This window comes from Vulpes lagopus, chromosome 2 (genome assembly GCF_018345385.1).
Source record: "Vulpes lagopus strain Blue_001 chromosome 2, ASM1834538v1, whole genome shotgun sequence".
NCBI lineage: Eukaryota > Metazoa > Chordata > Mammalia > Carnivora > Canidae > Vulpes > Vulpes lagopus.
In genome coordinates, this window is record NC_054825.1 from 153,542,371 (window position 1) to 153,559,011 (window position 16,641).

Consider the following 16,641-nt stretch of genomic DNA (forward strand, 5'->3'; position numbering starts at 1 on the left):
TGCCTTGCATTCTCTTCCCTGGTATCTCTAGTCTACTTTGTTGCTGGGACCATTTTTAACAACTGTTGCAGACTGGCAAGGTCTAGTACCAGTGATGGGTCCTCGTGGCCAGCTGGCTGGTAGGTGGTCTATACCCAAAACAGCCTTGCAAATCAGCTTCTTAGGACTGCTCCTCATGTGGATTCTTTTGGAGTGAGTTTCATGGGAGGACGATTCTGAAGCAGAGTCTTGTGCATAAGGGATTTATCGGGGAGTGCTTCAGAGAATACAGTCTGCCAAGGAGAGATGGGAAGAGGATCAGGCAAGGCGGGAAGTAGAAAGTGGAAGTTGACGTGGTTGCAACAGACATGCCAGCCTGTCTCATGAGGAGCTGGGACCAGTCACCAGTTACGGGATGTCCCAGGGCTCAGACCCAGGGAGGGCACAGGCCCTGGATCAAGGCAATCCCCCTCGAATGGACGCAATCCCTGGGGAGGGGCTGGCAGCGAGACACCACTGGTCACCACTCCTGGCAGCAGGAACGCGAAGCCCCTTCCTGGAAGGAAGTGTCTGGGTGGTGCTCCCCAGTGTCTGCCACAGATCCTCACACTGCAGGGGAGGGCGCCACAAGAGAATGTCCCCTTCTCCCTCTGGGAGTCACTGTTCCTGGACCTGTGCCTGCAGGGGCCAGAGCCACGCTGCCTCCCGAGGAAGCCACCAAGGGTGAAGGAGACAGAGAGAAGCTGGTCCCATGCTTCCACCGAGAGGCTGCACCGTCCTGGAGCTTGAAGGCTTAGTTCACATCAGCTTGGATGGGTTCTCTCTTCCTCGAAGAGGCCAGCCTCGTGATGGCTGCTCAGGGTCAAAACTGAGTTTACGGACAGTTCGAGGGATGGCTGCAGGAAATGGGAGACAGAATAAGCGAGGCTGATTGAATTCTTTTCTGATCATGGGCCTGCATTAAAAATAAAGAGACAGAGAGAAGAGAAGAAAAATGAAGTGGGAAGAGCACTGCTGAGATCTATCAATGTTCTTTTCTTCTTTGCTTCTGCTTGGACGGACCCAGCGTTCCTCTGCCAGAGGCACTCAGTGGCTCCGGGGATGCTCAAGTTTGCTACCATCCAAAAAGGAAGAATGATTCGATGTTATGCTCTGCATCCTGAAAAGGATTTTCAGAAAAACACTCACTGTGGAAGCCAAGGATTTTTATTTATTTATTTATCTTTTTTAGTTTCCATTAAGAGCCTGGCCTTGACAATGCACCCTTCAGATTCAGCCAAGCCAGGGCTGGAGAGGCGGCAGGATATAAAGCAAAAACCCATCTTCTCAAGTTCCCGGAAAGAGAAATGGGAGGGAGAGAGAGGAAGTGGGCAGAGAGGCAACTTCATGTGACACGTCAATGGACAAGCCTGGAGTGATGTCCCTGCCTCATCTTGTGTGTCCCAAGGGGCCTGCAGGTTCCCAGGTGTCCTACTGGGGAGAGATGAAGACAAGTACAGGGAGGTGGTGGTCAGGGGCCCCAGAGACCAGCCAGCGATGGTCAAGGACATCAGCGCCTGGGGGCCAGCACAGGAGGCTGAGACCACGGACTCCACTGGGGCACGTGCACAACACCCCTGGAAACCAGATGGGACCAATGTCCACGGACAAGCCGTGGACACGGAGAGAGGAAACCTAGAGGTGAAACACTCTCGAAAACTGTCATAACAACAACACAGCACAATTTAAATCTAAAGGTTCAGTGATTTTTTAAACTTGCAGCTGACTAGGTCAGCGCCCTGCTCAGTCCCCCTCTGTGACCCTCCCTGGGGCAGGGGTGAGAGCAAATGGAGAGCAAATGGGGAGTGGCCAGGATGTGCCAGAAAACCAGGCCCCGGGAGCATCCCCCTGCAGGGCCGGGCAGGGTCCTCATGCTAATACCCCACCCCTCACAGCCAGGAGGGGTTGTTCGCCCAGACCTCCCCATGGGGCTGAGCTCCAAGACCCACAAGGGTTATGGTGTTTACAGCGCACGGTCCCCTGCCAGCTGCTTGACCTCTGTAGCTCCCGGGGATCACCTCTCAATGGAACTACTTGCACTCATACCCTTGCTTCTGAGTTTTCTTCTGGGCCACCTGACGATGATGATTAAAACCCGCCCCCCACCCCCCCGCACCTAGTGAGATGGGAGCCTGTAAGGACCATCCAATCTGCTACCAAAAGAAGTAGCTCTTTTGGCTTTGTAATCCCAAGACAAGAAGGGCAAGTGTTCACAGAGCTTTCCTGATGGCCACGCTTAAAGTGATTTTATGTATTCTGGAAGCATCTTTGAATTAGGGAACAAATGTTGACTTAGGTAAAATTAAGTGCAAGGAACACCATAAGGCAGTTTGGAATGCTCTGCGGCAACTTCAAATGGGAATGCATGAATCTCCCCCGACCACGTTCATGATGGCCCTGGACTTCTTCCTCAGCCCTGGCTTCTGCACAATGATCTGAGCTCTCCCTCATGTTCCCTGCTGCCTCTAGGGAAGACACCAGCAGGAAGCTCCATCTTAAGGCCTCAAAATCAAGAAAAATGATGAGACGATGGAAAGTCATTAATTAATGACACAATCATGTGGTCTCCAGCCATTGATCAGAGCTCTCCTTGTGACAAACTCTCTATGGGGAATGCATAGGTGGTAGGGTCTGTCCTCTTTAGCTTCCCATCCTGGATAAGCATTAACCATAAATGGGAATCAGCGGGTGCTCCACGTGGGGCCCCAGTGGAGAGAGAGAGGCCTTCCCCTCTGGACGTGAGGGATGGTTAAGGAAGAGAGACACCAGGCAGCTATCAGCACCGTGACATTGCAAATAATCCCTCCAGCTGTGTGGCCTGTGACGGTAAACAGGCATGGCTCGCTGGCCCTGGCTCCGGGTTCTGCCTTGAGCGCAGGCCTATTCAGTCTCTCGTGATCTTTGGACCATGACTCAGTGAGGTGCCTTTTCACTGTGGGAAATCGCACAGGCCCAAAGGGGCATGCAGAGACCTGCAGTGTGCAGGTGTCCCCTCAAACTGGCATGCTGACACAGGTGCCCCCATGTCCTCGGCCAGCGCACACACGTGGCCAATGCTAAGTCCCTGAGACGGGAGCATGAACTCCACACCAGGGTTTGGAGGGAGGGCTGCACATCTGTGTGTGATAGTCCAATCTACCCTATGGAAGGAGGGAGAGAACAATCCAGACAGAGACAACCGTGAAACGCAATTTCTTCCAATGTTCGGGTCAGCTGCTTAGCGTGAGCTCAGGTGGGTGTGTGTCGGAGGTAGTGCATCATGCTCGGCCTACTGCACACCCGTGGTCACCACAGCAGCAGACCTGGGAAGACCACTAAGTGGCTTCCAAAGGCCACTGGAACAGTCCCAGAGGCAGATAATGGGCCTCGTCCCTATGGTCCTGTTAACTTAACATGGGGTATTTATCCATCAGACCTGGAGGAGCTCAGTGTTTTCAGGAGGCCACTCTGACATGGTAGGTGATACGGTAGCTTGGTTCTCGTCCCACGGAGGCGAAGACTGAATCTCACAGGTGACAGAGAGTGATTAGAGCCATAGAGTTTTACGGAGCAGAGATAAAGAGAAAGCTCTCAGAAGTGAGAGGGACCTGACAAGGCTGCCACTGGGGGCTTTTGGGGTCTGTCTTTTATAGGAAACTGACCAGGGAACTTCGTGAATTTCTTGTCCATATCAGGGTGGATTGTAAATATCATGTCTACATTTAGAACAAACATGGTGACCTTGGAACAATCATAATAACAAACAGGATGTTCTGGTAAATATCATGGGCCGGGACCAGGTGTTCCCTTCTCTCTGGGGATTACCTCTCACAGGGATGACATTTTACTATATCCGGGGTTTCCCTGAGCCTAGTCAGGCAGCCATTAAAGGGGGAGACTCCCTAACATTTTGGAGCTAGGTTTGTTTTATCTGGTTTGTACTGTCTTATCTCTGTCTTCTTGGGATGGGTAGGAGCCTGACTCGGGGCCTTTCCCTTCTCTTTCCCTGCCTAGCCCCGTCTGCCCCTAAGTCGTTCCGACATCATAAGAACTATCTACATGGTTGTCTTCAGGAGGGGTGGGGCCATTTCCAGAAAGACCGAGACCTGATCACAGGGCTGGCTCTGCCCCCACCTGCTGACATCCTTCTAGGGAAGGGAGAAACTGAGTTCAGTTTCCAGCGGTCAATGACCAAGTAATAAAACCTCCATAAAACACCCCAAATAAGGGGGTTTGGGAGCTTCCAGGTTGGCAGACCCACGGAGGTGCTGGGAGGGTGGTGTCCCCCAAGAAGGCATGTGTGTCACACCCCTCCCCCCCACACCCTGCCCTATGTGCCCCGTCCATCCGGCTGTCCCAGAGTCAGCTCCTTTCCCATAAATTGATGATAGTAAGTAAGAGGAGCTCAGAGCCACTTTATGAGGCTGAAGACTCATGAAGCAAGCCTGAGAAAAGTGGGTGCAGTGAGGTGGGGACCCCCATCAGGGAGACAACTCGTGCTCACCTCCAAAGGCAGTGCCGCCAGCCAAGCAGCCAAAGCCCATACTTGGGGCACAATCATGGACATGTGCAGACAGGAAGGTGGACTTGGAATCTTTCAGTGAACAGGTGTTTCCCTGGAACTGTCTCAGGTCTGAACTTTCAGCTCCCTATCCCCCAGCCCCATGCACCTACAGCCACCTGCCACCCCCCGGGGGGAAGCGGCTCTGGACGGGATGGAGCTTTGGCTCATTGGCTACAAAGTGACACCCAACCTTGCCTCCAAAGACAGAGTCACCCACCGTCCACTTGTGTTTTTGTAGTGAAACCTTTATTGGACAAAATCTCACATGGGCTCCTCAAATAGACAACAAACGAAAGCTTAGCTGCTTTCATGTGGAGAGGGTTTGGGAAGGTCGAAATCCTGCATAGTTCACCCCATTCTGCCCTCGGGTGATACGTGTGGAGCTCCAGGGGGCCCTGGATGGAGACGTGGAACTGAGGGTGGGGTGGGGGTGGTACTGATCCCCGTCCCGCTGTCACCCGGGATGGCTGAGGACCTGCTTCCCATGCCACAGCAGCATGCAGTGAATTGTCAGCTCATCTCATGTCAAAATAATACTGTGGTCTCTCCGAAGACATCATTTCCTACAATTCATATTCTTTCCTTCTTCAATTGTAGAGCTTTTCATTAGCACATGATACAATAAAAATATCCTTAAAAATATCTTTCTGATATTAATGTTTATTTCAACTCAGCAGATACTTACTGAGTGTGTATTATAAAAATCTGAAATAAGTTATAACAAGTACAGTGTTTGCTAACTATCACGTCTGTTTCCACCCAAGACGTGTATTGAGTGCTTACTGCATAAATCGGTACTTCAGGAGGGGTGTGTCATTGTCACTATTAATTCCCTATTAAGTCCCTATGCAACCTTTGCTCCTTACCTATTATTAACTTTAATGCACAACATAAAATGAGGATTTAGTTAAACTTGATTACAGAGCCGAAAAACTTGAACATGGTTCTTTGGATTCACAAGTGTAGGACTTTTTTTTTAATTCATTTATTTATGAGAGACAGAGAGAGAGAGGCAGAGGCACAGGCAGAGGGAGAAGCAAGCTCCCTGTGGGGAGCCCATTGTGGGACTTAATCCTGGGACTCCAGGGTGCTTCCACCCTGAGCAGAAGGCAGATGCTCAACCGCTGAGCCACCCAGGTATCCCAAAAGTGTAGGACTTCTCTCAACAGACATGAGACTAAGCATTGTCCCTATAAAACCCTGCTCCTTACATATTACTAACCTTAATGCATAATATAAAATGTGGAGCATAAGTGCAGGGCTGAGATGTGCAGGGCTCTGGCACTCTTGCCAGGGAGGATTGGCGTGTCTGGAAGCGCTGGGAACCCTTCCCCCAGCAGTCACAGCTGGGCCAGGGGGTCAGCAACGCTCAGGGACATGGTGAGCCCAGCCTTGCCCCAGAGCGGTCCCAGGGCTGGGGAAGGAACGTGGAACCACCCCACATAACTCTAACTGTAGGTCTGAAATTCCCCTTCCCTTTCCCTGCTGCCCAGGGTTGGAACTAAGCTCTAAGGTTAAGAAGTCCTGCGGACAGGACAGTGAGCCCCATTATGGAAGGACTCCCCAGAGACTGAGGCCTGTGCTGCAAAATGACTCCCGAAGACCCCAAAATGACTGGTGGTAGACAATTTGGAAACACCGCATAATTATCACCTCCTCAGAAATTCATATTGTACACGCGGCGTTGGACATCAGACAAATTCTATTGCAAACTGGTTCTAACTTAGAACTTCCCAAACCTGCAGAGTCACAGAAACCCATTCTCTTACGGTGCCCGTCCTAGTGAACGGAACGAACAGAGCTTCCTTCTAGCCTAGAGGGTCAGCCAGACCGTGGTCCTCGGGCTGTATGTGTGAGCTTCGGGGGTCTCCCGTAAGGATGGCCCATCACAGCCTTCAGCTCATATTCTTCAAATCCTTTCAATGTGGGCCCCCTTGAGAATTACAAAATCTCATGCCCGTCATTAATTATTTTAGAAATTTTAACATGAATCAAATACCATGATTGAAAACAGACTAGCTCATGTCTGCGAGTAACTCTGGACATCAGGTAGGGCAGGTGAGGGACAGAGCAGAGAGGTGGGGGGCAGGAGGCAGTAGGGAAACAGGCATTCACTGTGACATCATCCTACTGAGTTTGTATTAAATTAATCCTTAATGCTATCCCCAGGGAGAGTCATTACAGATTTTTTTTTTTAAGATTTTATTTATTTATTCACGAGACACAGGCAGAGGGAGAAGCAGGCTCCCTACGGGAAGCCCGATGTGGGACTTGATCCTGGGACTCCAGGATCACACCCTGAGCTGAAGGCAGACGCTTAACTGAACTACCCAGGCACCCCTCTTTAAAAGTTTTTGAACCACGGGATGCTAGAACCTGGCCAGAAAGTGCTGCAGCCTGTGGGGCTCTCTGCCTTGGCCAGACTGGTGGGCAACCATGGCCAGAATCGTGCCATCAGGCCTGGGTGGGCCTGTCTGGGGGCAGAGGGTGGAGCCACAGGGAGATCCCGACTCCCACAGAGAATGCCAGGGACGAGCACACAGCTGCTCTGTTTGCTCCAGTGTGACGTCATCAAAGCCAAAATGTAGAAAGAGCTTCCACAACGCCCAGCACTGGAGCATCAGGTGCACCGTTCCCCACAACGCCCAGCACTGGAGCATCAGGAGAGATGGGCCCACCACAGAGCACCCGTGCCCGCCAGTGGGTGGGGGAGCAGGTGTGAGGCCTACGTTCAGGGCTCGGGCAGGTGCTCCCAGCCCCAGAGAGGGGTTCAGGGGGGCTTAACACCGTGGACACAGCCATGGGGAGCAAGGGAAGGGCACAGAGACGAGCAAGGGACAGAGCTGGGGGACCCGGGTGAGCATCAGGAGCGGCGGGCGAGACACTTGCTCCAGACTCAGTTTCCAGGGGAGTGCAGTCCCCCGGGCCCATGTTATTCTAAAATCTGAGAAGCACGTCTCTAGGCACGTGGGGAAGGAGCCATGAACGTGCTCTGCGATTGGGTGATCCTAATGTAGAATTTGAGCTTCCGGGATGAATTTAGAAGTTTGTGTTTATATGAGCTTTTATTCTCTAGTTAGAGAATTGACCCACTCATCAGACAGATTACCAACACCTGCTAACCCTTGGTACCCTTACTGACCTTTCTGGAACCCACGGGAACATGGAACCGCGGTCATATTTGAAATTACAAATAGCTCCTAACTAGGTAGGAAGGGTCAGCATCCGGGCTGAGGACGTCCTGTGGACAACTCGCTCTAGACCTGGGGGCAGGGACCATGACCCTGGCCATTGCTGGTGACGCAAAGCCTTGGATGGAATCCCCCTAAGGTAGAGCAACCGCCAATTGTGATATTAACTCTCAGGTTGTCGGCTCTGAAGCCGGAGATGCAGCTCCAAACACCCAGGTCAGAGGTCAGCCATATCGTGGGGGACGGACAGAGAGAGAGAGAGAGAGAGAGAGTTCCCAGAAGCAAAAACACACCCTGGCCTCAGGGGATGCCCCCTGGTCCTGACACGGACACCAGGGTGCAAGATGAACCCCCGTCGAGGAAAACCTGTCCCCCGCATTCTGGTGTGTGAGCACCTGCACGGTTCCCTGAATGCAATAGGCTCCATTCTGTGATTTTACAGCGGCTGCATATTTCTGACATTTCTCAAAAATCATCTTCAAAGAAGAGCTCATTCCCGGAACAGCTCATTCTAGGAAACATTCACGTTCAGCTCTGTTACTTGTCGTCTCTGGGTTCGCTGCTCTTTGCCCTATTCTCCTCCCCTCCTCTTCTTCCTCCCCCTGTTCCTTCCCCTCCTCCTCCTTCCCCTCCCCCTCCTCTTCTTCGTCCTCCTTGTTCCTTCCCCCTTCTTCTTCCCCACCCCCTTCTTCTCCTCTTCCTCCTCGCCTCTTCCTCCTCCTCCTCCTCCTCCTTCTCTCCCTATTCTTCCTCCCTCCTCTCCTCTTCCTCCTCCTTCCCCTCCCCTTCCTCCTCCTCTCTTCTTCCTCCTCCTCTTCCTCTTCTTCCACCCTCCTCCTCCCCTTCTCTCCCTTCTTGTCTTCCTCCCCCTCCTCCTCCTCCTTCTCTCTCTTCTCTCCCTCTTCTTCCTCCACCCTCTCCTCCTCCTCCTCTTCTTCCACCCTCTCCTCTTCCTCCTTCTCTTCCTCCTCCTCCTCCTTTTTCCTCCCCTTCTTCCCTACCCCCTTCTGCTCCTCTTCCTCCTCTTCCTTCTCCTCCTTCTTCTCTTCCTCCCCCTTCCTCCTCTTTCTAATGCTATATGTATATATTTTGCACAACATAAAAATTAATCATTCACTTCATTTTATGAAGAATATAAACCCCAGAAACCAAATCATTTGTTTTTACTTGTGGCAAGACTCACCATCACTCTCCACTTATTGGACCAGAGCCCCTTGCAGCGTTAGTGAAAGACTAGCCCCTCGTGCAGTACGCTACCTATACCTGCAAACCCACTGGCAGCCAGTGGTCTTAACACCAAGCTCCAACAACGTGCAGCAAACTGTGTTGTTGTTTTTTTTTCTAAGTGGGAAGATAAATGTCGACCCTCATTTAGTAATAACAGACATGTAAGATTCCTACCCAAAAAAAGAAGGTCAAATTATGTAGCTCATTAGAAATGTAACCCTTGGAGATGGCTGGGTATACACTAGATACAGAAGAACAAGAAATGGATTGATATAATACCCACATTAATAAAACAGAGTATGGATATCATGATAAATTCTGAAAAAAAATATGTTTAATAATCACACTTTTTAAAAATATGCCAATTAAGACTAGAGGCAGTCTCTCTTAGTAACTCAAACTAATACTTTAGCCAGTCAATCCCTAAATACGCAGGAAGCTCCAGGTGCCACCGTAGGTCCTCGGGCTACATCAGTGAGCACAGCAAATACCTCTGCCCCGTGGAGATGCTATTCTGGCTATGGGGAGGCGTCAAGGGGAATGGGTGGTAAACTACACACATGGTGTAGACATAAATTACATAGTGTTCATGGGTCCAGGAGCAGGGAGCCAGCAGGTGTGTCCAGAGGGAGCTGCTCTGGATTTGGAGCACAGGAGTGGGGTACGAGGATGGGCAGGGTTCTGGTATATTCTGCGGGTAAAGCTGAAATGGCTCGAGGATTTAGAGCTGGGGCGCCGTGAGAGCAGAAGCCACGGGAAGGATGCAGCCACTGTCGATGGGAAGCGGATCCTGGAGGATGGGGCCCCGGGGGCAGTGTGCCAGGAGCCGCAGTGTTGAGCCCTGGCTGCGGGGACAGACACGCAGAGATGGCCACAGGGAAGCTGGTCACCTGCTCTGCAGCCTACACCTGGGCTGGGGCTGGGGATTGGGTCCTTAATCCCCATGGGAGACAGGGCTGTGCCCCCTCTGTGTGGGGGAGCCCCACAGGGAGGCTACGCTGGGCATTTGGGGAGCTTTCTCTCTGGTGACAGGGCCTGGCCCCCTGGGGCACCCTAGCTGTGCCCCCAGCTGCCTGTGGGGCAGGTACAGTCAGCACCGTCCCCTCCCGTCTCGCTGCCTCTGTCCCCCCAAAGTGCACAGGGCACTAAGGCAGCCCCATGTTCCCACTGCAAGTCTGGAGCTTGGAGGTAACAGGAGGGAGGCACTGTCAACCCCATTCAGGGTCCCTGCAAGTTTCTCCTCATGTCCCTGGGACTCAGACTCCTCCTCTGAAGCCAGCATCAGGTTCTGATGTTTTCCAGTCTGGGAGGACAGAAGCGGCCTCCTCCGGCAGCCCATGGCCTCCCTGGGCCCGTGACACCCCCCGCTGAGCAGCCCTGCCTCCTTCCCACCCTCTCTGACCCAGCCACCTGCCCAGAGAGGACTTAGCCCATCAAGATTGGGGCGATCGGGGTTTTCAGGCTGGGAGCTTATGCATCAATGATGCTTATGCTTTACCTAATCGCTTTTCAAGGTTGTCCTGATTTTGGATGAGTTTGTGGCATTTGCACATTTGAAAGAGGAAACCACATACAATTGACGCTTGAACAAGTCGGGAGTTAGGGCACCGACCTCCCGCACAGTCAAGAACCCACATGTGACTTTTTGTTTGTTTCTCACTTTTCATCTCTGTGATGTATTTATTTTAAAACTGGAAGCTTCAACCTCTTAATCCCCTGTATCTATTTCACAGGTACGCCCCTTCCCCTTTCCTCCACCGGATTCACCTGTCTCTCCCCACTCCTTCCCTCTGGCCATCAGTTTGTTTTTATATATTTAAGAGTCTTTTTGGCTTATTAGATGCCACATATGAGTGAAATCATGTGTTATTTGTCTTTCTCTAACTTATTTCACTTAGCACGATACCGTCTCTATGTGTATATATGTAGGGTGTATGTGGATATTTGCATATGTGTGTGTGTACACACCACATCTTGTTTATCTGATCATTCATCTATGGACACTTGAGTGGTTTCCATATCTTGATTATTAGAGATAATGTTACAACAAACATAGGGGTGTGTATATCTTTTTTAATTAAACTTTATATTTTCTTTGGGCAAACGCCCAGTACCTTGTATTAGATCATACAAGGTATTTCCTCCACTTTTAATATTTTGAGGACACTCCATACTGCTTTCCAGAGTGGCTGCACCCATTTGCATGCCCACCAACAGTGCATGAGGGTTTCTCCACGTCCTCGCCAACACTTGTTTCTTGTGTTTTTCATACTAGCCTTTCTGACAGATGAGAGGTGAGATCCCACTATGGTAGTTCCCTGAGGATGAGTGATGTGGAGCATCTTTTCATGTGTCTGTTGGCCGTCGGTATGTCTTCTTTGGAAAAAATGTCGTTCAAGTCCTCTGCTCATTTTTTTTCCTCTGCCCATATTTTAATTGTGTTTTGTTTTGTTTTTTGTTTTGGTGTGAGTTGTAGAAGTTCTTTATTTATTTTGGATACTAACCCTTCACTGAATATATCACTTGCAAATATATTCTATTCAGTGAGTTCCTTTATTGTTTTGGTGATGATTTTCTTGGCTGTGCAAAAAGCTTTTTTACTTTGGTGTGGTCCTAATAGTTTATGTTTCCATTTGTTTCCCTTGCCTCAGGAGTCAGACCCATAAATGTGATGTGGAAGCCAATGTCCAAGAGACTAACAGCCTATGTTTTCTTTGAGGACTTTTATGGTTTCCTCACATGTAGTTCCTTAGTGCATTTTAGGTGTATTTTTGTGTATGGTGTGAGAAGTTGGTCCAATTTCATTCTTTGGATATATCTGTCCCGTTTTTCCAGAGTCATTTATTGAAAATACCGTCTTTTCCCCATTGTAAATTCTCATCTCATTTGCTATAGATTAATTGGCCACATAAGCGGGAGAGTATTTCTGGGCTCTCTATTCTGTTCCATTGATCCATAGGCTGTTTTTGTGCCAGTAGCATGCTGTTTTTAGATTATGGTAACTTTGTAGTGTACCTTGAAGCTTAGGTTTGTGATACTTCCAGCTTTGTTCTTCTCCAGATTGCTTTGACCTGCGTGTACCTTTTGATTCCCCCAAAACTTCACTACTCATAGCCTATCAGTGACCAAATGCCTTACCAATAACATAAACAGTCATTTAACATCTGTTTTGTATGTTTTATGTATTATATCCTGTATCCTTCCAATAAAGTGACTAGAAAAAAAGAAAATGTTAAGAAAATCATAAGGAAGAAAAAAACACATTTACAGGGCTGTCTTGTATTTAGCAAAGAGAATTTGTGTGTAAGTGGGTCCACATAGTTTGAACTCACATTGTTCAAGGGTTGACTGTATTCTGAGTGGCGTGAATCACACCTTGCCAAGAACCCTGTGAGCAAGCACAGTGAGCCTGGCTCACCACCTCCAACATCTTGTGGGAGAATCTGGGCTTTGAATAGGTAGAAATATTAGCAGAATGCTATCTTTCTGCTGTGAAAACATTCCCCCTTGACTTAAATATCATGATGAGAAGCACCCGAAGGAGGTGGTTGTTTATCAAAGTTTCTCCCGGAATAGAAACTGCCCACAGTATTTTTCTTGGGAGGTACATGTGCAGGGGAATGTTCACGGCTGATATTTTTAAGCTAATGCATCATGTTATGCAAAGTTGAGCAGAAAAAGCAACCTTCTACTCGCCACCATGTGCTCTCCACAGTCTGCCAACCGGGCTCAATACGCTTTGCTGGTCAACGCTTTCAGTGCTTAGATTGTTAGCTCCTGCATTCCTGAAATGCCAGAAGCTCACCCTCAGGCCTGGATGGTTTGACATTTCGGTCCCAAAGCTGAGGCAAGTGGCCTAAATCCTTTGCTTATCCTTCTGTTCAGCACTTGGGGCCCACAGCAAAAGGCAAATACTGACAGTGTTCTCTGGTTTCAAATGCCCCAATCTCTCCAGAGGGACACCACTCCACAAAGGAAAAATGGCCAACCTCAAATTAAGCAGCTGGCCCCCCTGTAAATCCAGGTTTGGGGTTTGGGGTCTTAAAACAGAGCACCTGTTACAAGCAGGCAGGTGTGGTGGGACTGCAGCTGTGGGTGCTGTTGGGCGGCTGGTTGGTCTTGACACACACAAGGGTCCTTGTCAGTCTGACACGTGGGGACAGGACGATGAATGAGTTTTGTTACAGCTCCCACCGCCCCGGGAAAGAAACCAGCCAAGTTTAGCAGGATCACGGCAAGCAATAAGGGGGAAACACATTCGTTTGCCTGGTGTCGTCCAGGCTCATGGTCATCTTTCCACCGGGTTTCTATGGTAACAACGTTCATTGTAAATACAAACGCTAACCGATTGATTGATTCAGTCTCCGGACCACATTTCCATCCCATGCTGCAAGCGCACCTGCCCCCTCTGCTCTGGCGTCAGTGCACAGGGTAGAGGAGGGCCCACACTTCCCAGAATGAAATAGCTGAGTGTTTAAGCACTGAGCATCCAGTCCCACATTCCAGGAATGTGCTAATGCAGAGAAAGGCAGGCAATGAGGGGCACGGGCAAGGGGTTGGTGTTAGACCAGAATCACTGGTGACGCTCAGATGTCCAGCCTATGCCAGTATCCAGACTAATTTTATTTTTTTTCCACCATTGTTGGAATTTTGGTTAGATTACTCTCCTAATGACAATGTTTTACTAAAGATCTTCTTTTATAACGGAACCGTGGAGCTTCTTCTGTGCATGTTACAAGCAAACCCAGGTGGTGTTGCAAAGATCACTGACCGCGAATCTCTATGAAGGATACGAGCACATGGTATCAGTGTCTCATCTGTCTCGGGTGGAGATACAGAAAACCCAGAGCCGCCCCAGGATGACAAAGACCCAACGAGCCACCACGCTATGAGAAATGATCCCTGCAGTAGCCCACAAGTTCACAGCTAATGCAAAACACTGAAAACACAGCCAGAATGTCAGAAGCTTCTCTCTGTGGCCTGGGACCCTCTGGACAGGTGCCCACTCCTCTGGCCTCTACATTGTCACAGATGTGTCACCTGGAGCAGGGGACAGGACAGTCTGTGCATTCTGCCAGGTTCTGTCTTTATTATTGTTACTATTGTTTATTAATACCAACACCAAGAGGGCTTGTCTTCTTAATGAAGTTATTTCTTCTCTGTGTGTCTTTAATTCCATATCAGGAAATGGGATCTTTTACTACATTTTTAAGCAGTTGTTTTAGTTTCTTTTAGCAAAGCTAAACTCAGGTGACACTCAGTGGTTCACCCCGCTAGGTTCCCACACCTGGGGACCCGTGCTGGCACCGCAAGGGTGAACTGACCCCGGGGCTGCACCCGCCTGTGGCTGGCCCCGGGCCTCTGATGATCATAGGGAGCTACAACACGCCGGAGGATTACGGGAGGAAGGGTGGATTTGTTTGATCTTCGAAGGTCAGGTTGTGCGTACAAGGAGGCAGAGGTCAGGCTGACGTTTCTCGGGCTTCTCTTGACGGCTCTGAGCAAGCATGTTCCAGGAAGCTGGGTTGTTATTTTGCCCAATGCCTGTTTATCATGCTACATTTGGGGGCGGAGGGGAGGGTCAGGTTTCCTGCTGCAAGGAGTCCTGAGAGGTCCTGATATTTACCTAAACTGGCCTCCAAATATTGACTGAAGGTGTATGGCTGGAGCAGGGGGTTGTAGGTCAGCCCAGAACCCTTTGTGGGGACACAGCATTGACCAGAATGGGGTCTCCGTTCCGTGACGAGTCTCTGAATCCATGTGCAGGAATCTGCCTGCTTTTTTCTTCCATGCAGATCACTTAGAGGTCAGCGGTCCAGAACACTCACCCGCGGCACCGCTGAGACGTGGCTCCTGAGCTTGCACACGCCTGCGAGATCCCCACACAAACAGGTCACCACAAATCAAGTAAGAAATCGTTCCGTCCCACAAAGCATAAGTTAAGAACCAGCGTCGATCCTGGATTCCTTTTACAGAAATTCGTCGACGAAGCACACACGGTGGGGATTGTGGGCACCAGTCCCAGGAGGCTCTCCATGCAAACCAGTTCCTTTCCCTTGCTTCCAAAAACCCAACCAAGCCAGATAAAAATCTGGCCCAGACGGCAGGGCAGGAGCAGAAAATTATTCACCTGCAGAATCACAGGACAGATGAACCAGCCAAAAAAAAAAAAAAAAAAAAGATTCAAAGAAACAAACGTGTCAACACTGTGGTGCATTAAGACAACAAAGATGTGATTCACTTTGCCTTTGAAACAACGTGGTGCTGTCCTTCGCGGGAACACAGAGGACCGCCCCGTTGGCACAAGGGGCAGGAAGAGGCAAAGCTCCATCCAAGTACACACGTGGCTTAAGACGGACCAGAGTCCCCGCTGCTGCCCCGCAGGTGGCACAACTTCATGGCCGGGGCCTCGGTGGCTGGGTCAGGCGGCACCTTTGCGGGGAACCAGGCGAGCCTCCCCAGAGCACCCCGCTTGGCGCTCCCAGCGCTCTCCCTTGGGGATCTCACACGATTCCTTGATCTGACCTCTCCTCTGATTTTCTGATGACTCCGACCCTGTTCAATCATTGACAATCGGGGCAGGGGGGTGCAGGGTGGGAGGTAGGGATGTCTCCTCAGCCCCCAGACACAGGGCCCCGGGCAGGCCTAGAAAGTGAAACCTGGCTTCTGAGAATGTTGCTGCCATACAGGAAGGAGCCAGTGGCTTCCTTGACCCCAGAGCCCTTCACTTAAAAGTGGCTGCAGACACATGTGCTCTGTCCCCAGTGCTCCTCCTCGGGAGGGAGGAGTGCCCTGCTGGCCCTTCCCGGGGGTGACTCGGACCCTGGGCCTCCTGCCAGCAGCTGTCGTGGCTGCCCCTAGCCTGCTCCCGTGTCCTTTCTAGCCTTTGGACAGCTTCCAGGCAGGGCCGTCCACTCTCAGACTTGCTGGGTCAGAAGCTCTGGCAGGGTCATACGTGGGAACCCCGTGGAACCCCATGGAGGTGCACGGTCTCCCTGAGTTTACTTCCCATCCCAGAAGCCCGCTCTGGCTTCCTCCCAGGGCGGCAGGGTTCCCTTTGAAAGAGGAGCGCCAGGACCAGTTCTAGCCCGGGCAGTGCCCGCCAGGCCCAACAGGGCCCCAATTCAAAGAAGGCAGCGAGGCATCGCTTGGCAAGGCCCGGAGCCCCTGGACAAACCGGTTATCCCAGCAGATTCTCGCAGACCTTTGGCCAATTCAGATGAGAGGAAGATAGTGTGTTATTTATAGTGTGTGTGTGTGTGTGTGTGTGTGTGTGTGTGTGTGCGCGCATGTGCAGACCCATAGACGTGTACATATAGACACACACAAGTGGATTTATTTAACTGCTTATTGTTAAATATACCACAAGCACGTAAAGCAAAGCCCTGTGAGAGAAACAGGCTTGTAACCAGCACTGAGGACCTGTGAGGACACCCCCAGGCCTGGGCACCCACCAGGCTCTGATTTCTGGCCACCACTCCCCGACTTGTCTTTGTAGCATTGGTACCCGTGGACAGTCCCACACAATGCAATTCAGCTCTGCTTTATGTGGCTCTGCCTTATGGGTCCATGGGTCCCACAAGAGATGCACACGTGACCCTAAGCAAACGTCTCGGGAGCCCTAAGTTTGTATAGTTGAGACATCACAGGCTGGTGGCCCCT

General features: G+C 50.6%; 1 non-coding gene across 1 annotated transcript; it reads right to left on the reverse strand.

Moving 5' to 3' along the window:
- Positions 1–8,917: 8,917 nt before the first annotated feature.
- On the reverse strand, positions 8,918–9,070 carry LOC121485992. The gene has a single exon (XR_005986478.1). It is a non-coding gene; the product is annotated as a small nucleolar RNA SNORA62/SNORA6 family (small nucleolar RNA).
- Between the last annotated feature and the right edge of the window lie 7,571 nt (positions 9,071–16,641).